Source organism: Neopsephotus bourkii, unplaced genomic scaffold (genome assembly GCF_033783945.1).
Source record: "Neopsephotus bourkii isolate Nb327-2 ecotype Australia unplaced genomic scaffold, CSIRO-AGI_Nbou_v1 NB_1572, whole genome shotgun sequence".
Classification (NCBI taxonomy): Eukaryota; Metazoa; Chordata; class Aves; order Psittaciformes; family Psittacidae; genus Neopsephotus; species Neopsephotus bourkii.
In genome coordinates this window covers 8,280,038-8,304,752 of record NW_026902048.1, presented here as the reverse complement: position 1 = coordinate 8,304,752, position 24,715 = coordinate 8,280,038, and the positions used below count along the sequence as shown (strand labels likewise).

Below are 24,715 nucleotides of genomic sequence, written 5' to 3'. Positions count from 1 at the left end.
TGGTTCTTTCATCTGTGAGATGGAATTTACATTCCCGTATATACAGGGATTGGTAAGATATGTCCCCTACATACTGCAGAAACAGACAGTACTTAAAGCCACAGGCAAAAGAAAGACTTGCCCTTGCTACTCTTCAACCAGAAGATCTTTTTTCCTGTTTTCACTCCGTATCAGTCTCTGCCATTGCATTACATTTTTAACATTTCAGTATGTTAGGAAGAAAACTGTTGGACTGTTCTTCCTCAAATATGTTTTCCATCTAAATACTCCTGCTGAGTGGCTGCTCTCCACTTTAAAGCCTCAGTTTGTAATTATAGTTTCAAATCTTTTCCTTTAAGTCCATGTGTGTATTAAGTGCTATAGGAGGCTGCTGCCAGGAACGAGGAATAAACAGACCTGAATATGCTCAATGGTGCAAGTACAGTTTTATCAGTTTAAAAGGCATTTACATGTGGAGGACCTTGACCCTCCCACTGCAGTGGCACTGACCTGCCTGCAGCACATTGCTAGCGTTACCTCAGCCCACGTTTAGAAATTCTCACCCGTGTAGTTGTGCTGCACAGGAAGCAAACAACAGTTCTAAAACTGATGCAGCTCTACTGGCAAAGACCCTGAAAGAAATGTGGTAAAATAACTCCCTAGTGTTGAACCATCCTCTCTTTTAGCAACTGGTGTAGTCTAAACACACAAACTCCAGCTGAGGCAGGCATTTATTTTTATCTTTTTTCCAGTTGGAATGGATTTATCCTCTATAGTTTAATTCAATCTCATTTGCTGTAAAACCTTTATATAAAAGCAAGACATTAGTTTATCCTGCATAGCTGGGGTTTTAGTCATTAGAAATCCTGCTGTGAAGATCAAGAGAGGAGATGAACCTCTAAAATATGACTGGCCTTGGAGGCCTTTCCATTTTTGGTGGAAATGCAGTGCTCCAGTATTTGCCAGAATGGATCATAATTCCACTGTTCTAAGGAGTGTTTCATCTTGGTAAAGACTTGAGAATGTCAGTAATTTAGGCAACTACAAAAAGGAGAATTCCTTTCATTTTTAGGATGTTGTGTTTGCAGTGCTGAGGAGATGCATTTTGGGGAAAGCAGCCTTCAGCTTAAGCCCTAAAACACTGAAGTGGAATGATGGACTGCAGAGACTCTATTTGACAGTGAAACTGGTCAGGATGTGCACCTATGGCTAGAACCAATATGTGAAACTGCACCTTCTGGAACAGATAAAGAAACAGCTCTGATTTTTGCAATGAAACCAGCTCTAGGATTGCTTATTTTAAATGAAATTTAGGGCATGACATTCTTGTCTCCTACCAAAATCTAGACTAGATTAGTTTTCCTTTGAATTCATTTCTAGCTGTGTTTGTTTTTTCTTGTATAGGCACAAAAGATGGTTCAGAATGTTGATAACATGCTAACGTTATGCTCATTAATGAGCTCCGCTATTGTGAAATCAGGTAAGTGCTCTTCAAGTACAGGGCTTGTTTGTTTGGATTTTCAATAAGAGAACTTACCTTTACAGAAAAATGAGCATTTTCAAATGCTATTGCATAATGCGTGCATCTTTTGAATTGATCTAGAATTTAGCTCTTTCTTGGTCCTTTTTTTGCTTTTATTCTAACTCAGGTTTTAAGGTTTACAGTATTGCTATGTTTACTGGGCTTCCATTTTTTGAGGGTTTTTCTTTAAAGAATGATTTGAATGTGTGGGTTTTTTTCCTTATTTTATAGTTTAGGGGTATTTTTTAAAGAGTGTGACATTCAAGCCTGCTTTCGCAACAACCTACTCACGTGAGAGACTGATCAAAAGCTCTCTGAAATCAATGGAAAATCTCCAGCAGGTTTCATGAGCTGTGGTTAAGACCTTTTTTGAGAGCATGAGAATGAAGGCTTCTTTTGGTTTTTACTGTTACATTCTTAAATCTGAATAAGTAGGAATTGGATTTATTATTCATAGAAGTGGATCTACAATAACAAAGGACCTGTAGTTATCTACTGTAAAGGATATAGTTTGGCAAGATCTATAGCAGGTAACTCTTCAAACGTGAAAAATGTAGACAACTGGAATTAACTGCAACCAAATGTACCCTTGGAACCAAAGCTGTAATTTATAATACAGGCAAGAATGAATTGCAGACTCCACAATTGATAAGCTAATGAGAAAAAGGTCTGCTATTAATTATGAATCAACTGGGTCAATACCCTCTAAATGAAATATATGAAATTGCTAACATTTGGATGAAACTTCTTTGCCAAATATATTTATAAACCTCATACAAAATATGATATTTATAAAAAGAATAAAAGCTCCTTTCACTGTTCAAAGGCAGCACTGTGAGTGCTTGATTTCCTTTTGCTCTAGAAATCCAACCGAACTATTTCAGCAAGTGCTATCCTGTGTATAAAAGAACTGAAGTAATCTTTTACCTTTAATTTGAGACCTTACAATGAAGCATAAGAGCTATAAATAGGTCTCCAAGGGTGATGGTACACCCATGACTTAATGGTCAAAACATCTAAACCGATGAAAGCTTGTGGCCAGGTGATTTCTCCTACTAGATGACAGGACCTTGAAGCATTTTAATAGGCAATCTTGGCATTCTAACATCTTGTCGTCTTTACAGAAATAGTCTCAAAAAGGGTAGCCAGGGACTGAGGAGATGGGCTAATGCTGCCTCTTGAAAGCAGCTTATCATCTGCGTGGGTCTCCAACTTCAAACAACACTATGCCTTTGTAACTTGCAAAATCAGGAGTGCCACTTACCCGGAATCCTTTTCATCTGGCAGTGATGATTTTTTTCATATATATTTTATAACACTTCTGTTTTTTTATTAAAAAGGCAGAAGACAGTCATTTCCTAAGAGGAAATAATAGTATTAAACATGTGAATCTCTAATTTTTGTGAGATAGGTCTATCTTATTACCTTGCTGCATGCTTTTTATTGTCCCTTTTGGGGAGGGGAATGGAAATCAGAGGATTGTTTTGTAATTATATGCAACATTAATGAGAGTTTAACTGGACAAAACTGTTCTTAAATTGTAATACATTTGTTAATATTGTAGAATTTTGTTCAAGCAGGTGGACAAAATGCTCTAAAAGACATTGACAATAAGGGACAGGTTAGGGCTTTATTACTTGGTTCCCCCTTCGTAACATCACTGTAGAGACTGCTGTATTTAATTTTTATCATCACAGGATTTCAGAGATGTTTCTTGGCTTTCCAGGTTGCCTGAGGTTCCTATGGTTGCTTGTTCACATTAAAAATATGCCAGTCCTGCTTATTTGTTGCAGAGAGAAGCAGGGTTTTTTTTAGTACACAAACAAGGAAATCCAACTCTGCTCACACAATGTTCCTGGTTTCACCATGGAAGTCCAAACCACAGTAGCCATGGGAGAGGTTGAGACATGATGTGTGAACAAGGTCCCTTTGTTTTCTTCATCTTTCAGAGTAGATTGAGGCTGCACTTTTCAAATTAGCTGAAATAAAACATAAAAATATAGAAAGAATCTGGCAGAGTGTGTGGAAGTCAGTGAGTACTGACCCACTGAAAAAGGGTCTTTACTCTGAAAGGGGCAAATGTCTGGAGCAACCGTTACAGCAAGTACAGGAATAATGGCATTTATTAACTTTTTCTAGACTTTACAAATTTAGAAGTATGTTAATGCTTAATTTTTAAGTTGCCACTACTTTATTAAGTTTTATTTTTTATGAAAGTCCCTGAGGTCCATTTTATTTAATGATAAAATACTAATAAATCAAGGTCTTTCTATTTGTGTTAAAATGATTGTATTCATGATGGAAACTACTGACTGCAAGTTTAAACCACCAGAATATTTGATACAAAAATACACTAAGGCTTCAGTTTTATATCTTGGGAAAGATATATGGTAAAAAATATAGCTAAGGCGTATAGTATTGCATGACTGTAGAGCAAAGTGCCTGACAGCTTATTTGATAGGAAATGATGGGGTGATATTTGACTGTCATCATAGCTTTGATAGCAGCTCCAGCTTACTGCTTTTTCTGTCTGACTTCAATGCAACTAGCATCACACCTGAAGTCAAGAGTTTTGTGCTAATATTTGAGTTGGTGCTTTTCCACCTCATGAATCTTGATGGTTAGGATATCTTTCTTTTGTCCCCTCCTTTCCATATTGTAATGATTAAGATACAGTGTCCCCATCTACCCAAGGCTTCAAACTCATATGAGTAGTCCCATGAGGACAGTAGTTGAAGGAAGCCTTTGAGTCTTGTCTGCTGTGTGGGTTTCATGAGACTTACATGAAACATCTTCAATCTGTGCTGTGGTTTTCTTTTCAGATAGCACATTGCTGAGCTCAGCTAGCTCTGTTGAGGCTAGAAGTATTAAATCACTACCAACATTGAAAGTTTTTAGGTAAGAGAAGCATGGTCTGTCTCCACATGAATTATATCCTTGGCTTACAAAACACTTGTTACTTGGAACAAGAGTGGGATCTGTTTCCTTTACTTTGTTCTTTCTTGTGCCACATCTTTTCTCAGCCTCTTCCAATAAAATCTTTGGGGTTTATAACGTATAATAAAATGTAGATATATTAGTGTATTATAACTTGTCCATTAATCTAAAAGTAGGAAAGAAGAAAAGGGTAGGTATGGTAAAGAAAACTGTAACTGTTCATGATTCTATCAAAGAAAACCCTTTTTGGAGTGGAAAGTGTGTGTCATGATGATTGTGTGTTATTACAGTAACTAGAATTTCCTATATCGTTGAACTCTTTCAGTTCATTTTTTATACATCCAAGAAGTTGTACTGCCATGTATTTTTTACCTCCAGACTTTCAGTGCTTCTGTCTTGGTCATTTTATCTTTCTAGAGACTCAATTTTAATTTGAGTAGTTTTTTCTTACTTGCAGTGGCAGTGAGAAGCATTAGTCAGCCTTACCTGGAAGAGGAATTTATTATATAAATGTCCAATTATACACTGTTAAAAAAAAAAAAAAAAAAGAAAACAACACAGAAAAAATAAGACATTCCCACATTTCACATTTATAGAATTAGCACTGCAGAGTTAAGACCACTTCTACTTCAAACACATTCCACCTGCTCAGGAAGTTGCAGATAGATTAGAAATGTCTATGAAATCTATCCACCAAGAAATTCTGTTACAGTAACATTAGCTGATTTCCATTCAACCTGAAGAGGCACAATCATTTTCTGTCTGCATTTTCCTCATTAGGTATTCAAATGAAATCTAAACACATGAAATCTGCATTACTATGAATATATTTTTTCATTAAGCTACAGAAACTAATTGGCACTGAAATTAGATTTCACATACAATTCATGTAGTTAAGTCTTTTGAAGAATCAAAAACATAAACCCCAACAAACAACCCCAATCAAACAAAACCTGCTAGCAGTTTTACACAGAGATATCTGCTGGTTTAGTAAACTAAAGAATACTGCCTCTACGACTCCATTCTAGGCCATGCTTCATTTCTTTTGTCTTTCTATACAGTTATTAATTTGTTTTCCAAAGTGCAAATGCATTATGACAATAATCAGCTTTTAATTTAAATTCATTCCTTAGTATATCAAGTCAAGCAGTTTTCCGTCCTTCCTTCAGTCCTTCCTTCCTGTGGATTTTTTGGGGAAAGTGAGGGTAACATGACATTTCTTTTTTCTGTCTTTGTCGCTGTTTATTCAATTAGAGACAGATTGTGTATCTTTTACAGTCATTAGCATGATAAGTCTATTGGCATTGATTGGTCTTATGGTGTAAATGGGAGGAGAAAAGGGTCTCAGTATGACTTTTACAAGGAATTTGTAAGTGATGCAGCACAGATGAGTTCAGTGGGCTGGGAAAGGGAGACATCTTGAAAAATAATAAGCTAGAGGTAATTTCTTATGTTACATACTCTATTTCAAGAGTTAGCAGTGGTCAGTTATTTAAAGGAATAAAAAGGAACGAAAATACTTACCTTGGTATTACAAGTTTCTTGTTCATTTTGATGACTAAAATTCTGAGGCATGCTAACGATTGGCCATTTAATAGCTGAGCAGATGAGAAACTAGAGAAACAATTCAAGTAGCCTCTTGCTGGGTTATCTCTTTCCATACAGGCATGTTATTCTATCTAAATGTCAAAGGTAATATTTTTCTCCTGAAAGTTTGGGGAAGGGGCAGGGCAGAAGTCTATAATATATACAGCACCTCTTCTGTCACATCTTCAGCTCCAGCAAGGGAGGTGACTTCTGTGTTGTTAGTTGACATTAAGCAACAAGTAGTTCTCTGAACAGCAATGAACCTTTCTTTCTAAGAAACATCTGCTGGATGCAGTGGAGAGTGTGTCATATGTGCTGCTTATATCCGGTGGGCTTAGTTAAAATAAATAGTGAGATAAGATTTCTTGCTTTGATTTCCAAGTCTGCTGTTACTTTGTTCCGTCACCTTGTTCAATTCAGTTCAGTTTACCCAGTTGTAAAATGTGTTCCATAATATTTACTTGATTTACTGTGATTAAATCTTCTGTTATTAGTTTGGGTCCCCTTTGTTCTAGTTATTGTATACATTTATAAGAAATCAAAGTCTCTGCTTCAAGGAAGGTATTACCTTCATAAATAATGTAGGCCGTAGTAGTAAGAAATTCTAGAATGAATTAGGGGAAGTTGGGCAGCTGAGAACACAGCTAAACATTGTCATTTTGCAAAGAACATTGGGAGGTGTTAGGTATTGAGCCGACATCTAATAACTCATGAATAAATATTATCTGCCGTTTCTTCAGGAGGGGCTAACTTAAATTTTTTGACAGTTTGTTAAAGGATTTTCTGAAATCCTGTGAGTTTAGAAAAATAATTATATAAACCATATATGTGTTTTATGTGAACTGTAAAAAGTAAGCCATATAAAAACAATATCTTGTAGGAGCTTTTTTAAATGTGTATTTTATCAAACTGACAAATGGAGAACTTTCTATTATTTTAAATTAAAACAATAGCCAATTTTTCATGAATTTTAACATTAATTTTAGTGCTTTCCTCCTTGCATGTCCTCACATAATTTCTCAACTTGGTTTTAGCAGCTATGTATATTTATTTACATGCTGTATCTGGAGTAAAATACTTCTGATTTAGCTTTTAAGTTAAAAATACATATGTTCATGACTTGAGTCAGCCTAACAAAGCTGAGCTTTATTGGTCAGTTCTCATGAGACAGCAGTATACCAATGTTAGACATTGGTACCTTGAAGTTAACTACTAGAAGGCATGCTGCACTCTCCTGGATTTTTAAAAACTATTCTAGTGTCCTGACACAACGTCTCTTTGGTATGAACTGCTGCCAACAGTAAATACAAATCATGTGTGTCCCCTGTTTTGTGAAATTACGGCAACTTTGAAATTATGCCAATTTATGATACAAGCAGAAGTGCTGCTGGCTCTGGGTTGCTACTGTAAGTGTAAAACATTAAAATGATGATTAATGAGAAATACAGAATTTAGTCCTGCCCAGGATTCAAAGACCTAACAGGGAGAGGAGGCAGGAATATGTATCATAGGCTGTAGGCCTGTTTGTTTTCTTGAAACTTGATTCTCTTCTGCCTGAAAACAGCTAGAAGTTGGGGAAGATCAACAGCACTTGATTGTGTGCCCTAGGAAGGAAAGGATTGCTTTGGGTGGTGCTAACAAGTGATAATTTGGATTTGGCACTGGTTTTCCTCCCCTCTCTTTTATCATCTGCCAAATTCACTTTACTTTGGCACTGTTTGGTGTGTGACCTTTTTATCTAAATTGCTTCTGGAGTTTGTTAGCTATTTTCTTTCATTACCATCATCATCTAACCTGAGTACTTGCCACTACTTACACAAACTTCTCCAAAGGTAGGGATCATTATCCAAATCTAGGAGAAAAAGCTTGTCCAGCATTAAGAACTAAATATCAGTGAGAGCATTAAATGTAGACTGCAGAGTTGGTCCAACACAAGCTTTTTTCCATTGTTTTGAACACAGTTAAGTGGTGGCTTGGAGAGCCCTCGTATCACAGGGAGACATGAGAAAAGAAGGAAGGGACACCTGTTGAGAGTTTCACTTTACTGTTTTCAAATTCCATTCAACACATAAAGTAAGAGGTATTATTACTTACCTATTATTAATTCTCTATTATTATCCTAGCAAGATTCCACTCTAGGCATTAATTTTAATTGCTCAATATATTTATTCTTTAACAATCCTCTCTCCCCTGGAGTCTGGAAATGCAGATGAATCTGAATGACACACAAGCAAAATCTGACTGTATTTATGTGACAGGTGAAGTCAAAAGAAGGAAACAGTCATGTCACTTGTGCAGAAGACCATTCAAAAAAAGCTTCAACACTGCTAGAAATACTCATGGCTTCATTCTGGTCACATCTACATAACTTAATACTTCTATAGCTGGTACTTTTTGTTTTCTGATTGTGTTATAGTTGTGCAACAAAACTGAAAAGAGGAAAGTAACATTTGGGACGAATTTCACATCATTAAGTTGAAGTGTATCATTTCCTTTAAAAAAGTTAACATGGCAAGAGATTTAAAATGTATGTTAATTAATAGATACAAATTACTGTAATCACATCGAGATATAAATTACTGTAATCATGTCCGCTTAAATCTGTTAGTGATTATAATGCCATCATTTCAGTGTCATGTTTCTAAAGATATTAATTCTTTGCTGAGAGTAATTTTTGAATTGGTGTAACTGTATATCTGAAAACCCATTGCTCCTGAGAGACACAGATTTCACTTTCAGTGGTGAAAAACATTCATAAAGGCAAATTGCTGTAGGTAGACATGAAAATCAGATAACTCTGAGTCTGTATTGACTTAACTACTGTAGTGCAATGCCATTGCTACCCCTTTCTTGAAAACAGTTTTGATGAATGCACATGGAAATAAGAATCCAAGGAGGCAGCCAGTGTTAACATTGACATCTCCCAGCTTAAAAGAAAAAGGTGTGGGGCTGAAGTGAAAAATTTCCAGCAAAGATCTGATGTGTATAACACATAGAGAGCCCTGAGGCAGGGGGATTACAAGGGGGTTAAAATCACTGTTTTTTCCACTGCTGTAGGAGAGTCCTGGAATTTACCAGGGTACTCACGCAACATGAGGACCTCTGTAGAGAAACACATGCTTACCGTGGTAATTTAGAGTGACTTGAGAAAATTGGTCTGACAGTGAAAAGGGCTTTTATTTTCTACAAAGTTGAGGGTGAACTGCTATAGTATTTAGCTCCTGCTTTTATCAAAATTAAAGTGGACTTCTAAAAGCCAAAACAAAGGAGTGGAGTCTGTTTTGTAACATTTTTGTGTGTCACTTTTCCTGGTGTGGGTAAGGGAGAAGAAGCTGTTTTGTACTGGAAGTTTCTGCTCTGTAGTCAAAGAAGGGTGTTCACAAGATACAGATGTTTGCTGTGTCTGGGATTTTTTTGCCCATCTCTGCTGGGGAAATTAAAAAAAAAAAAAAAGAGTTAAAAAAATTAGTACTTTCTAAGTCTAAATGATTTACACTTCTGATTTGCTTTTAGTCAACTCCTTGATTGACAGAATCTCTGACCATCTATAATTTTAATACTTGTGTTTTTAATTGGACAATACATTCCTCATAACTTTTCCTTGCTTCCTCTTAATGACTGACCCTGTTCATTGAGAAAAGAGTTAATAGCCTTTAATGGCTTAAATTTTGTGAACAACCATGTCCATGAGAAGCCCCGTACACAAACAGTCCTGGTAAATTCAGCAGGGTTCTTCATGTACTAAAATTGCTCATACAAGTAAGTGTTTGAGAGCAAACAGTCAGTATTCCTCTCCCACATTCCTTCTATTCCTCCATGAAAGAAAGCCAGCATATGACTATCAGAAGCCATTTTTAATCTACTGTGTTCCAAATAAGGATTTAATCTAAACTAAACAACTGGTTTGAATATTTGCTGTAACTATTAATTATTGAAAAAGTTTTGAATTTTTCTATGGATTCCTAGCTTTTAGTCCTTCATTTGAATCATCTGTAGTGTTCCTACTTAGGGCGTTCATTAGGTATTTAATGTTTAAAGTATCTATTTATTACAATTTTAAAACCTCTAGTTAGCTGCATTTTACTTAAAGTGAATTTATTACTCTAAAGAGGTTCTGGAATGAGTGTTTTATCAAGGAAGCATAAATAGTTCAAACTTTTGCCCTTCTAACAAAGCACTGCATATTTGCTTAATTATAAACGCATATTCAGAACACATACAATAGGCTGTAGTATATTTATCAAAGACAAACTGCCTGTATAAAGCTATCATTTTTGTCTGAAATGAGGTTACTTCAAAATTCACAATTTGCACTGCAGGCACTGATGTTATCCAATTACACTTTTTATTAATTTTATTATAATTGGTGCATTCTTGATACAGCTGTTTCACAGATACATGTTTTAATAAATTGATTAAACCACCTATTTTTCTGAAGCAGTTAGTAAAACTGACCACAACAGACCTGTGAGTTTCTGGAAACAAGTCTGCAAATTTTCCCATAGTGTTTCTTGGGGGGTTGGGATTTCGCTTTTTCCCTACCTGCTGCATTGTCCTTGATCCTAATGGTAAAATGAAAATAACTGCATTTAATTTAGGCTGCTTGTGAGTCAACTGTGTATCTGATCTACAGGTGCTGAGACAGTTAACCGGTTCACCCTGTAATTAGGTCTCTGCAGCACCTTCTCCATACATAAATGGGCAGACGGATCCCTGGTTGTTTTCTTGTGGTCACCAATGCAACTGAGGGACCCATCTGAGTGACAGGTACTTACATTCATTTGGAATTTTTAATCATAGCTTAACACTTGTCAGCTTCAAAGTATACACTGTTGGGAAATTAGTGTCACATCATTTGATACAGCGGTTGTAACTCTGAAAAGAAAATGGATTGTTTGATTATTGGGTTTTTTTCCATAGCCAAGGTTAACTGTCTGGACAGCTGTGAGTCAAGCCTTCAAGACACGCTGCTTTATCTGATTGGTCTCAGTCTTGATCTGGCACATGAAAGGAAATGTGAGGAAGTTTCAAGCAGAGATCATTTTGCAAGTCCAAAGATGAGGGTAAGGTCAAGTTTGCTTGCATTTTCACAGTATCTTGTTACACCCATAAAACAAAGTGCCATGCAGACAAGATGAGGTTTAATGTAGCAGTGGTTTTCAGCTTCAGAAGATTTACATTGCTGAAGTATTTTTCATGTTCTGTTTCCCAGCATCAAAGACAAACAGCACAGCAAAGAACGAGCGGTTATAATTTTTTAAAGGTGACTTTTCCTTCCAGGGGACAAACATATGGTGACTTCATCTGAGTTTTGATGTTTAACTCGCACATGTGCTGCCACTATCTCATGGACCTGCAGGGTAATGTTAGCATTTAGTTAAGGAGTAAGTTGTCATGGTTCACGTTACATTAATTTAGCCCATAATGTTGCTGTAGCTGCTTTCCTGCAGTAGTAAACTACCACTTCCTCCATGCATTCAGAACTCTGGAGATTACTGCAGGAATTTATCGGGTGGGAAAATACAGCTTGCTTTCTTTCTGTCCTTTATGGCTATTGTGAGCTGTGTGCAAAACTTAAGAATTTTAGCCTGCAGGGTAGAAGGAGCTCTTTTTTCCTCCATACGGCTCACCAAAAACGTTTCCTGAGCTATGGATGAGCATTGCCTTACAAAGCCAGCCCTACCAACTGCCTTCCCTCTGGAGAAACTGTTCTAGGCTTGAGGCTGGCTCCTCAGATTGTAAAAATTGTCCTAATTCCACCAAAGTCTTTGTGAGATTTCCTAACTACTCATTTTCCTGGAAGGTTTTAGATCTGAAATGTGTGCATTGTCATGCTGCAATGCTTTATGGCTTTATGTAATCACTTTTTCTTTCAGGAGGATTGTTGGTTAGCTGTACATTTCAGTAAAACCACAATTTAAAATTGTGTTGGCTGTTGTAGCATGCAGTAAATTCTGTGGTTAAAGGAAGAGGCATGTTGAGCAAGACTTCTCACTCTCCAGTTCAATTGTACAAAATGCTATTTTGTGTGTGTTGCGCACGAGGAACAGGCCTGTGCACTAGTCACTGTTGCAGTGGACATGTATTTCTCAACATCTACCACAGAGACGCAGAAGCTGGGAGGGTTTTTTTTCCTCCAAAAATACAAATGCAGAAGAGATAATGAGCAGAGGTTGTCATTGGTACCTCTGAGCAACTCCCATAGGGTCACTGGGTATCAGCATTTTTGTTCTTTGCGCATTCAGCTATGTGGAGACTTTGCGCATGTAGTTATGGCCAATGCTTAATATGACACAAACCGTGGGAAAGCATTTTGTTTCCTTAAGGTTTTTTTCACACTTCACACTTCAGCCTTATATTTACAGGTCCATTAAATGCCAGAAAATATACGATGTAGCTCTATGGTGAAGAATCTTTTCTTCAGGTCTTCAGATCTCTTAGCCTGATATTTATAAGGTAAAGCCATCATCCCCCGAACTAAAAATCTGTGCATTTAAATAAATCAGCCTTCTTACATGAAGATGTTCATTATAAATGCCATGAAAATATAAGATTATAAATCAGCTGTAGAAAATAGCTGGCATGCAAATTGTTCTATCACAGTAATATAAATAAGCACAACAAACACACTATGTAAAAGGCCACAATAATGAACACCTTTCTGAATCCTTTTGGGATCTCTGTTCAGAGAGGTAATTACAGTGGTGCAAACTGTAATGTAATAGTGAAATTAAAGTGAAAGATGTTTTGCTACACAAAACTTGAAAAGAGAGAGCACTGCTCTGTTAGAAATTAGCTATGGTTTTATTTTATTGTAAATTTGAAAATTCTCCAGGGTTTTAGTCTGTTTTGGATTTGGGATGGGTGGTGGTGGTTCTTTTGTCTTCAGAAAAACTCCTTTTAGAATCAAAAAGGCACAGTCCTAGGATGCTCTGGTCACTTGGATGGTTGTTAGGGAGAGCTGTGCGCAAGCTGGCTCTAAACACTCCGCAAATCCCCACGGTGCTCTGAGGAGAGAATAATATAAGAGGGAGCATGACATGTCCTTATGTCTCCTTTGCTTGCCTTAATAAGAACTGGGAGGATTTCATAGGGAATTTTAATATGTGCATGTTCAGCTGCCCTACAGCAATCCATACAGAAATGCTCCCCCATTAGGTGACAGAGTCCATTAAAAAGACTCAATGTTAGGTGTTAGGGTAATCCTGGCCTAATTTTTATCACTTCCTTTGAAAGTCACTTCATTTATAAATGCTGAGTATCTCAAAGTATTTCTCTGCTTTTTTGTGTTGTTTTCATCATTTTTTCATAATACCATGAAACTATGTTTAACTTCATGCAGTGCTTTTTTCCAGGGAGAGCTGATCTCCAAATGAGTTTATCCTGATCAATCTGTGTCCAATCTGTTACTGGCTTGATCAGATAGAAAGGAATGATATCAGCAAAGCTGGCATATTGCTCCTAACCCTTCCTGATGGTATATGCATATTGCTCCTAATCCTTCCTGATGGTGTACTCAATACTTGAAAATACCAAAGGTCTAAATTTAAAGGAAGATTTGCAAAATCATTGTCCCCTTTCCAAGAGAAAGGGGCAATTTCTGTAACATTTAGCTTCCCTCTCTCTAAAAATCTCAACAGCAAAAAGTGATTTCAAACTATGTAGTTTTTATTCCCATTTAACTTCTAGGGCATGCTATATTCCCCCAAAATACACCATTATTGTTCCCCCCAAAACACACCATTATTATTGTTCAGGTTTTTATACATACAAGTAAGAAGTGTTTGCCTTTAAGCAGACCTGGTTTTTCTTTTCAAAACAGTCTTTCATTATTAACTTTCAAAGAGCAAATCAATCCCTCTAAGCTGCCACACTTTTATCCTAATTATTTTTCCATTTGCTACGAGAGTTTCTTATTCCACATCTGCATTAATATAACTTTGGTCTTCTCCCTTTTAAAAGTAATATTAATACTCATTTATGTTTCTTGACTTTCCAGCTTTATTAAGGCATTATTGAATATTGACTCTCACCTTTGTGAATGTTTGCCCTTGAAGTTTTTAATGTTTCTGATAAACATGCACATTTGCTGCTATCACTAGCAGCCATTAGTCGTAAATTAACTGGTTCAGCTCCTATTCAGCTCCCAGGTCTCCTAAGGTACCATCAAGAATCCTTCTCTCTGAGCCAGCCTTGCACGGGAGGAGCAGGGAGACCAATTTCAACACTCTAAGAGCTGCACCTCAGTATAATAATGTTTATAGCCAAGAATATCTCCTCCTTAAGTATTTTCTTACTTCTTTTTGAGTAATGGAAATCCTTTGGATACTTCTGATGGTGTATGCCCCCTGCACTGTCTGTGCAAAAGTATCCAGACATTCCAAGACAATGGTGGCATGATCCTGAAGTGTAACCGTAGTAAATTTTTGTGGGTGTTACTGCCTTTTTAGTTCTTTGTGGCAGATCGTATCTTTAATCATGCAGTCAGACCCTCCTCTGTGGTTATGTCTGCAACTTGCATGAAAAAAATAGCTGTCCAGTAACATAATACACTTCTGTGATGTACTCTTGTGACTGCTAATTTTAAGGTGTGATTACTGACTACAAGAAGAATCTGGTAAGACACAGGTTCTTATATTAGTCCTCAGATAAAAATGACATGCCTTCTGTAAGCATGTGATGGACTATATGAAAGACAATACATCTTGTGCTTGATAACCTGCATTTTTAGCTTATTCAGTCAACTGTTTAAGTTTGAGAAGCAAAGACAAAACCAAAAGCAGATAGTTTTGGAGAGAAGTGATAGCCAATCTGTGATAGTAGTAAAGAAAACTTCAGTGGTGTCATTAGTCATTTGTGACAAGTTAAAAAACTTCTGATAAAGTCTTCCCTGATAACAAAGTTTAATTTTTAGGAATTCTACATATCCTGTTGGTTTTTAATTTATATTTTACATATGCACACTTTTTTACCAGCCGAACAACATAAAGTTGCTTAGGTCTCCTGGCAAAGCCCATTGTACAGCATGTACAGCAGGTTTACCTCATTAACTTTTCATTCCTCTTCTCACAAGTTCACATGGGTTCCTCGTGCTGATGTTAGTGCTAATGATGTGTACATTTTTCTGAGGTTTTAGGTTAGTATTGGCACCTTCTCACTGAAACAGAGGGAGATATCTGTCTGGGAGACAACAGGTTGCAAAGGTCATCTAAAAGCTGCAGAATAAGATTTCAAAGTCTTGGTCCAAGGGAGAGGCTGGAGCAGTCTTGAGTCATCTGACAGGATTTGACAAATTCTCCAGAAAGACGTTAGAATCAAATACATTTGAAAACTGCACATTGATGGGCTTTTATAGAGTTACTCTGTGGGAGGTGCTGTACTGTATAGGCTAGTACAAACTCTGAACACAGGCTGCCTCAGAAACACAAATGTTTTGTTCTCTGATTGTTAATTTATTTATTTTTTTAGTTCTACACAATGTAGTAATTCCTTTGCTAAAGCTACTCCCTAATTTACACATAAATGTGCCAGTCCCCTTCTGTCTCTGTCTATATTAGAGCAGCATGAGAAAATTCAGTTTTGTTCACTTACTTTTCAGTAGAACACAATAACAATTATTTCTTAAAGTAGATAATAAATTCTTAAAGTAGAAATAAATGGTAGGAATATTACATTTTGACATGCAACATTAAAAAAACTGCAAAGACTGATGGCCTCTTGTACCAAAAACTCCTTGTTCTAAAATGCAATTTGAATTAGTTTGTTTGAAACATTTCTAGGCATAAAGCCCAATTTTTGCCCCCTCTAGCTTGCAGAGAAATATACACAAGATAATATAATACTTGATGGATAATTTTTCCTTACTGTGAGATGCCTTTTAAATATGAATACTGTACACATGTACACATATTACAAGCTAACAGTAAGAAGTCCTAATAAAATCTATACCAGAGTCCTGTAGATTATTCAGGTATGTTAGTGCATAGAATCAAATAGTTATTTTACACTTAAAAATTGATGGAAAGTTGCATCCTAAGAAATTTATCTTAGTTAATGCATTCTCCAGTACTTTGATATATGCTACAGTTAATGCAATTAAGAGAAGGGTACTGTGATTCTACACTGGCCATGGGATAGCTGATATCTGTGGAGTGAAGGCTGCTGCATGTACATATGTATCCTGCTGGTTTTCCAACTAGTGTTCTCCATTATTTGTGCTCTACCTGACTTTTCCATTTCAGTAAAATATAAACCTATCTTTAAACAGTGGTTGCACTTGAGGTGCTTCTTTAATCAGTTTTCTCTTAAAGGGCTCTCTGGCATCTGATTTTGCCAAGTTGTGAAAAAGCTAATTGCTTCCATTAGGCTGCTTTAGGTGAATGTGGACTTTCAGAAGGGACATTCACATGTTTCATATTCAGCGGAAAGGAAGAAACCTGGTGAGTAGAGCAGCACTATAGACAAAATGCTCAGCTTATGCCTCAAAGCCAGTTGTAGTCAATAGGTGCTTCTTCAGCAGCCTTGTGCAGGACTGACTTCTATGCAGGGCAAGGATGAATCTTGGGGTCAGTCTTCAGTGACAACTTAAGTGAACATCCAGAAAATTAATTCACTATATTGCTCTCTAGGTCTTCGCTTCATCTCTAGAGGAAATCCATGCAGGAAAAATCCACCAAGGGATATTTAACAGAAAGATAACATCTGACTTGAAGTCCCTGAGCCAGAAATTGCTGGAAGCTGGGAAAGGACACCTGGGAAAGTATCACTTACTCTCCTGTTACAGTCCTCTACATTTATCTTCTATCACACAGAGTAATTTGGATTAACCTAGCAGGGCTGTTCTTTCATGCACTCAGATTTATATAGATTCATTGATGTATAGTAGATATTTACATGTCCATTTTAGCTAGTATTTGTTGTAGCTCTTCCTAAATCACCTATAGAACCAATGAGAAGGAAATTATTTTGCAGAAGGCTTTTTGGAGAAACATAGATTGAGTTCTCTTTCTCCAGGTAATCCTCTATCTACTGATAGCAGAGGGAGATACAACAGCTGAGCTGGCTGATACAGCTGCATAGCATTGAATGGTTCCTCCTGTCCCCAGCCTGTCCATCACCATGGTATGTACTCCATTTTTAACTCAGACATGCACAGTCTGTAGCAAGTCTTGTGTAATAAAAATTTGTGTTGTGCTGTGTCAGAATACCACAGTCAGATTTAACAGAGAATAACAGTCGTAACACAATTACCCTATTTCATAGCTGCAACAAGAATGAGACATGGTGTGACTTTTTTGGGTGCCTGTGTGTGGGGTTATCACTATTTAGTTGCAGTGTGAAATTCACTGTATCTCTCAAGCCTCCAAGGGACACCTCTTGACCCTTCTGACTGGTTCTCAGCATGGTGGACCGGGCAGCTCAGTGTCCCTGTGAATAGCTGTCATTCTGGTGACATACCCATTTGCTGTCAGCACAGTCACAAGCAGAGATTCCAACAGAGAAATAACATGCAAAGCTTTGCCCACGCAGGCTGGGACAGAGGGGAAGACTGGTAGCTGGGTGAGGCTACTGCAGTTTTGAAACACTGGTGTAAATGCTGGTGGCTGAACATGCCCCTGGAGCTGCCGTGGGGTTGGTCCCATGGGCTTCCAGCCCTGCCTGCTTTTCCTCATTCATTTGAGACAACCAGGAGAACAAAAGACTGTTTGTAACACATTTAACCGGGGTTTTCCCCCCTCTTTGTTTGGGATTATGCTGAGCATAGCTTAAACCCTAGTGCCCTCTTCTGATCTTGAAATAGGTGTCAGTTCTCAGCACACCTGCCCCTACAGCTCCAGCTCAGCAGACAGTGGCAGACAATTGTTTAAAAGTTAGGCAAGCGTTTGGGGACACATATTTTAATTTGTAATCAGCTTTAAAGCCTTCAGCGTTCATTCTGATCAGAAACAGCAGCTTAGGCAGAAATCAGTCTTTCCTATTTATAAAAAACATTTTTTTCTTCCTGAGGAGCTGAAGGCTTGATCTGAAATCCACAGAAGTAAACGGCTAAACCCTTATCAGCTCTGGTGCAGCCCTTAATGCAGCAAGTTCTTTGGCCAGTAGAGTCACTTAGGCTGAAAGAGGCATACTATTGTACAATCTACAAGGAACAAACAGTAATTAAGGATAATCTTGTACAAAATGTTACAAATGTTACCTTTTTGGGCATATTCAATATGGGAAACACTGGTCAGTGATAATTCTACAATGCCTTACTTTTGGGAGGCTTTTCAGTGCTTACTAAATCAAATTTAGTTTCTGCGTACGTATCTCTAGACAGATGTATGTAATGCATATTAGGTATATCTCTTACACTCAGATAGCTGCTGACTGTATGAATAAGTTCATTCATCATTTCCAGGCTGCTGCCTCTGGGCTGGAAGGCAGCAGCTGTCAAGGAGCACACAGCAGTCACTTGGTGTATTCAGAAACTCTGCGTCCAGTTTGCGTTTTAGGGTGATTCCGCACAAGGGAAAGTAGAAACTGCATTATAAAAATGTGTGTTTGTTTTCTAAAATCATTTTGAAATATTTTGCACTCATCACCATTTAAAAAATCTAATAAAACGTTTGCCCTTAAGGCACTTGATATGTCCAAGATTTAGCAACATTTAGCCACACGTTGCTAAATCTTATAACCCTAAATTTACTGCAAAATAAGGTTATGAATTAATTTTCACAGTACTGGCTTTTCTAGACTGTGGCTGTTTGCTTATGTTTTAAGCAGCTAATATTCTGCAAACTGAGGGTTGTGCAACTGCAAATAAACATTCTCTACTGACAAAAGTATTTGTTGATAATTTTAGAAGGGAATTGTTGAGAGACTGATGGGCAGATTAACACTAGAGGCCTCTCTAGCAAGAGGTTTATCAACACATTAAGCAACAAAAGGGATATTTATAGTTCTTTCCTGCAATATGCTTTTTCCAGCTCTCTATTGCCATCTTGAGTCTCTTACTGCCTTTTACAGAAAATCCAAATTGGGGCGTAACACATTTAGAGACAAAGGGAAAACAGTTTTCCAGTCCCAATGACTAGAGCCCCTTCCAGTCATGAAGTATAACAACATGACTTAGTTTAGTTGAGATTATGCACATTGTGACAAACTATAGCACGAGCTGAAGTGGAATGCCGGGGCAGTGTCAGTGGAAGTTTGTTATAAGGGGTGGCAGAATAAGGTTCTTGGAAAGCAGCCGAGTTCAGGCCCAGTGGGGAATTCTTGGATATGTGCATCATGCAGACACCACTGGCAGTGGCTGTCAGAGAAGCTAATAAGAGTTTAGAGCATATTTGCAGGGGAATAGAGAAATCCTGACAGCACTGTCCTATCTGTTATGCAGATGTCTTGATACCCTTCTCTTTGTCCTATAATCACCTTTCACAAAATTTTTACCTCCTTCTAAAAATAGTTAAGGCAGGATAAATCATATATTGTGGTTTGCATGATCCTAACTGCATACTAAATAAAATCTATGGATTTCAAAGTCCCTTGGGATGGATGGATGGATGGATAGATAGATAGATAGATAGATAGATAGATAGATAGATAGATAGATGACATAAAAAGTAGAAGCCTGAGGTCTCCCTATGTGGGCATTTCTCCAGCACCTTGTGCTTTCTGCTTCAGACTTCTTTTTATAAACTTATAACTTGTAAAAGTATTTATTATTATTTATTATTCTCTCCCATTATTTCACACTTTGTGACAGTGTTTTCATTCAGTATTCAGAACTCAGTATTTTATGAGTAACCAGTGTCCTAAGCAGCAGGAGTATGATTGTGAGATCATTGCTACTAATGGAATACTTGGTGGGGGATCTTCCCCTCCACCGAGTGCTTGACATTGACTAAAAATAAGTTGCTAAAATTTGACTCTAAAAAAAATCTACTGTCTATAGACCATTTTACAGTTGTGGGTGTATTTGGGCTTAATATTAGCAAGTATTTTCCTCTTCCAGAGGATACAGTTTTGAGGCACCACTTGCACTCCTTCCTAATACATCTCTTAGTAGTAGCTGACACTAATGCAGCTTAAACTGTGCTATCACAGGGTTAAATAAAACCCTGATGGAAAAAGCCTGAGCTGGATTTTCCACCTTGCTTTCTGCTGCTGCTCTACTGTAGTAAATATTGGTCCTCTCTCTTAGCTTGTCAAACCTGAGTTTCTGCAGTGTGTGCCAAGCCAGTACAACTAGCTTCTAGACCCTCCTGACTGGTGCATGGGATATGCTGTGGTGAGATACAGAAATGCCACTCATTAATTTTCAGATGCAAGTAAAACTTTGAAGATGTTAGGCCACAGGATTGTTATTATGCAGAATAACTGGCACAAAGGGAAAATATGTATGCTTTGTACCCGCTAAACTGAACACATGGGTGTCTCCCAGTCCTCTGGAGACCTAACTTCTCTACTATGTCATGGTTGTATACTCATTTCAGTACTTGTGTTGCCTCTCTAGGATTTGTGTTGTTCCTCAGATACAGGTTAGGTATCAAACTTAGTGTTTCTTCAAAAGGTTGGCCTAATTTATCAGATCCTGCCTTCTGCTATCGGACTGCTGGCAATGATCTTGCAGAGAGGTACTTTGGCACACCCATCTCAGGCTCTCAGAATCTATATTTCGGATTAAGTTTAGTAACGTTCTTGGGAATAATCTTTGGATGCTCTGTATTGGTGTTACCACACTGTTGTAGTGCTGCCTTCAACACTCCTTTTCATGTATTTCCTGCAAGTGCCATGTTAAATGATGATGGGATTCTTGGAAAAACAACAGGAAATGTTATAGTGGTGTCCGTAAGTTCTGTCCATTGATTTTTCCACAGAATTGCTAGTCTCTGGGCCTAAAATTGTTAGTGAAACATGCATGTTTGATCATATTCTCTGTTGTTGATTCTTGTTTGTGTGTTAGAAGCCCTGACCTTTTTTTGTTTTATTATAAGGAAAAAAAGGATAAAAAGAACTAATTATAGCGATTATTGTGTATTTGATTATAGGGATAGTTGTTTAAATTAGTTATATTTCTAAAAACTATTAGCAGTAATTCATATGGACAAACTCTTTTACCTGCAGGTATTGAGATGCAGGAGAAATGTCTGTATAGAGTCATAGCTCTGGTATAAAATTTGTACGACATGGAATAAGCAATTGCTTTTTGAGTCCACCTCAGTACATTCAAAGTATATAGGATGGCATACAAAAATGAAGGGAAGCTACAGGGAAAACTGTCTGTGGTATTGTTCCTTGGTAGCCTTAGAGGGGTCATGAGTTGTGGAGGACAAGACAGAGATTATGGTGGAAAATTATAAAAGATGACCTGCTACCAGTGTCACAAAACCAGGAGTAGCTGGAAGGTCTGTGCTTCTGACCATGTGTAAGGAGATCTCAAAGTGCTTCTTAGATGATTTTGAATATTTATAGCTGAGAATTCAAAATCCTGAAAATAGCTTTGCTTTTGAAAAGAGAATGATTCTTTCTGATTTATTGGGGTGCATTTACCAAATAACTTTACCCTCTCATGGCTTTAGTTTCCATTTGAGGGGATAGTTTATCCCCTAGATGCTAGCAATAAACAAGACCTATTACGTTCTTTAGAGCCTTCCAGGCTCATATGGGTAATTCCTTCAGTAAATTCCCTCTTCATCTGGATGATTCCTCAATAAATTCCCATGACCAAGCTCGGTTTTCACTACATTTCTTTAAAGTCTGATCACTGGATGAGTCCCAGTAGATGTCTTAGAACAGCAAAGCATTGGGATGGTGAAACTGTGTATTCTTGCCCGCCAGGCAAAGCACTGACTCTTCATTTGTGCCATGCTGTTGACAATGGCTTGTCAGGAGCCTTCTGTGATGCTCCAAGCTTGTGTACTCCTATATATGTGTTACTGTAGAATATATGAATACAGTTTTAAACTGATACGCACTAACCCAAAGAAATGAAAAGAGCAGTCTTCCTTCTCTGAATCCTGCAATAAAGTCTTTCACTATGTTAAAATAACTCTGGTACCAGGAAAGTCTAATCTTATTAGGATGAGGTCAAAAAGTGCTACTTTACCCTAAAGCAGGATATTTACTCAAGCAATAGATGAAATTAATGTCTCCCAATCTCTCTATTGTGACTGCTGGATGGCTTCCAAGGCTCAAGCAGGCTTGTGTAGCATTAACTTGAGTTCTTCAGGATTCCTGTGATCTGAAAAAAAAGACATAACCTATAAATGCTGCTTTAGTTCTTCATTCATGGCACTGGCAGCACTGTAATGAAGCAAAGGACAGAACACAGTGGTGCATTTGCTGAGCCTTCCAGAAGGACTCAAACCAAGTGCAGTTTCGCTGGTTATAGCTTATCAGTCCCAGACTTCACCCTCTCTAGAACAGAGACACTGACAGTTGTCCTAAGTCATTAAGTATTCTTATTAAAAATATATTTTAAAAAACCCCAAATGAAAAAAAAAAAACCAACATCAAAAAGCAAACCAACCTCCACCCCCCCTAAAAAACTACCTGGGTTGTGACTACTTTGTACATTTTAATTCCACAGGCACAAGATTCTCAGACCCACTGCGATTCCTGAGTTTCCTACTTCACATTTAATTGAAATGGAGTATGGATTTGTATTCTCTGAATGGGAATAGCACTTCTTCAGCACTTACTTTAAGATAGACAACATGCAGCATGAATTCTGAATACAACTGACATCAGCTCAATGTAGTAATATACTGAACAGAAAGTTCACTGAAAAGTCTGTTATTTTTCCTCCTCCAGCACAAACTCACTGTATTACTGTCCTATGCAAACTGTTTCCTTTCTACTGCTTGGGAGTTTAGGCTGTTTGGAGGGTTTACAAGTGAATCTTATTCCACAGAAGATTTTTGTACCCATTTTGTACTACTATTGAAAAGATTTGAATCAACTGAGGAGCTAAATGAGAATGAATGATTGAGAATGAATTAAAATGAAGCCTCTTTCCATTGTAAATACTTACATGCTGAGTAGTGCAAAAATTTGTTTTGGGATGAGAAAATGAACATGAGCCAGCAGTGTGCGCTTGCAGCCCAGAAAGCCAACAGTATCCTGGGCTGCATCAAAAGGAGTGTGACCAGCAGGTTGAAGGAGGTGATCCTGCCCCTTTATTCTGCTCTCGTGAGACCTCACTTGGAGTATTGTGTGCAGTTCTAGTGTCCTCAACATAAAAAGGACATGGAACTGTTGGAACAAGTCCAGAGGAGGGCCACGAGAATGATCAGGGGACTGGAGCACCTCCCATACGAAGACAGGCTGGAACTTGATGATCTTAAGGTCCTTTCCGACCCTAACTATTCTATGATTCTATGATAAGTGTTTACAGTGGAAATATTGACCATTCTTTAAGTAGTCATAATGTTCTGAATGTTGCTGCTAAACCTTAGTTACTTTTTTTCCTCTGTTTTCTGTCACACTGTATGAAATGTCAGGTAATACACTTACGGAGCACGAACCATCAACCCACTTTGTCTAACTCACTGTGAAAGGAATGATTCGTTCACTGTGTAATCACACTTCTGACTATGCTCATTTTAATAGGATAAGTATTTTCCTAATTTCTCTGCTAATCATGAGAAACGCTTTCGGTCTCAGTTCAGAGATTGTTGTTAAATTTCAAGCTGGGATTAACACAGTGCTAAGAAATCAAAACAAGTCTAAGTAATGGATTTATTTTGCACACACTCAGGTGAGAACAAGTAGGGCTGATTGTTTATATGCTTAGATTAATATGTACCCATCTCCACTTGCACCTGTAAAGGCCAGGATTTTCACTGGTTAATGCAACTTTCTCAGCAGAGTTTAATTACCAGAAATAAGCACAATGACAGAAAAGTCAGTTTATTGCACAATTAAATTGGTCTTGCACTGGTTTAGAGAGATGTTTTTGAGCTGGGTGAATAATTGTATGTACTTCAATTGTAGTGGCTGTACTGTAAATGGACTTGTATCTTCACTGGAATGAAACTTGCTTTTCTGAAAGTTTGGCAGGAGTCAGGAAAGGTAAGATTAACTTCTAGCACTATCATAAATCTGTTCAGCACAAATGTGCAAATTTTATCTATAAATCAGGTATTAGGTTTTGTTAGCATAATTTCCCCACACCAAGCTAAATGCTGGGAAACATTGCTCATCTTTCTTGTCTAACAGAAAGTAGTCCTTACTATTTATTTATGGAATTATGGATATTATTGGTTTTGACAGCATTATCTATATAACTAAATGCTTATTATAAACAAGCCTGACCAATGAAAACTATGGGGATTTTTTAGATGTGGTTCTAAAATCTGGTCATGTTTTAATTTGGACCTTACATGAAGATACTACCAAGAAGAAGGTTTCTAATAAATCTCAGAGCATCCTGCTAAATAAGAATTTATCTCAAAAGTAATGTGTTTTTGAATATGAATAAGTAATTTCATAAAACCTTGAGTCTTTATTTCACTACAAATGGTAGTGATATGATATGATGTTCAGTTTCCTGTTGGGCTATTATTAGATGGAGAAAACCAGGCTTCCCAGACCTCCCCAGAATGGGGCTTTTTCTGAAAAACAAAGAAAAAATTATTAATGTCCATAAAAGCTAACTCCTACTCTGCAGGGTAAATAGAAATAGTCCAACCATCTGCAGTAGCA

General features: G+C 37.4%; 1 long non-coding RNA gene across 1 annotated transcript; it reads left to right on the top strand.

Annotated features, from left to right (window-relative positions):
• The first annotated feature begins 8,828 nt into the window (after positions 1-8,828).
• On the top strand, positions 8,829-16,901 carry LOC133221896 (uncharacterized). Its single transcript, XR_009728101.1, has 3 exons — positions 8,829-10,792; positions 10,946-11,088; positions 16,654-16,901. It is a non-coding gene; the product is annotated as an uncharacterized LOC133221896 (long non-coding RNA).
• Positions 16,902-24,715: the final 7,814 nt, after the last annotated feature.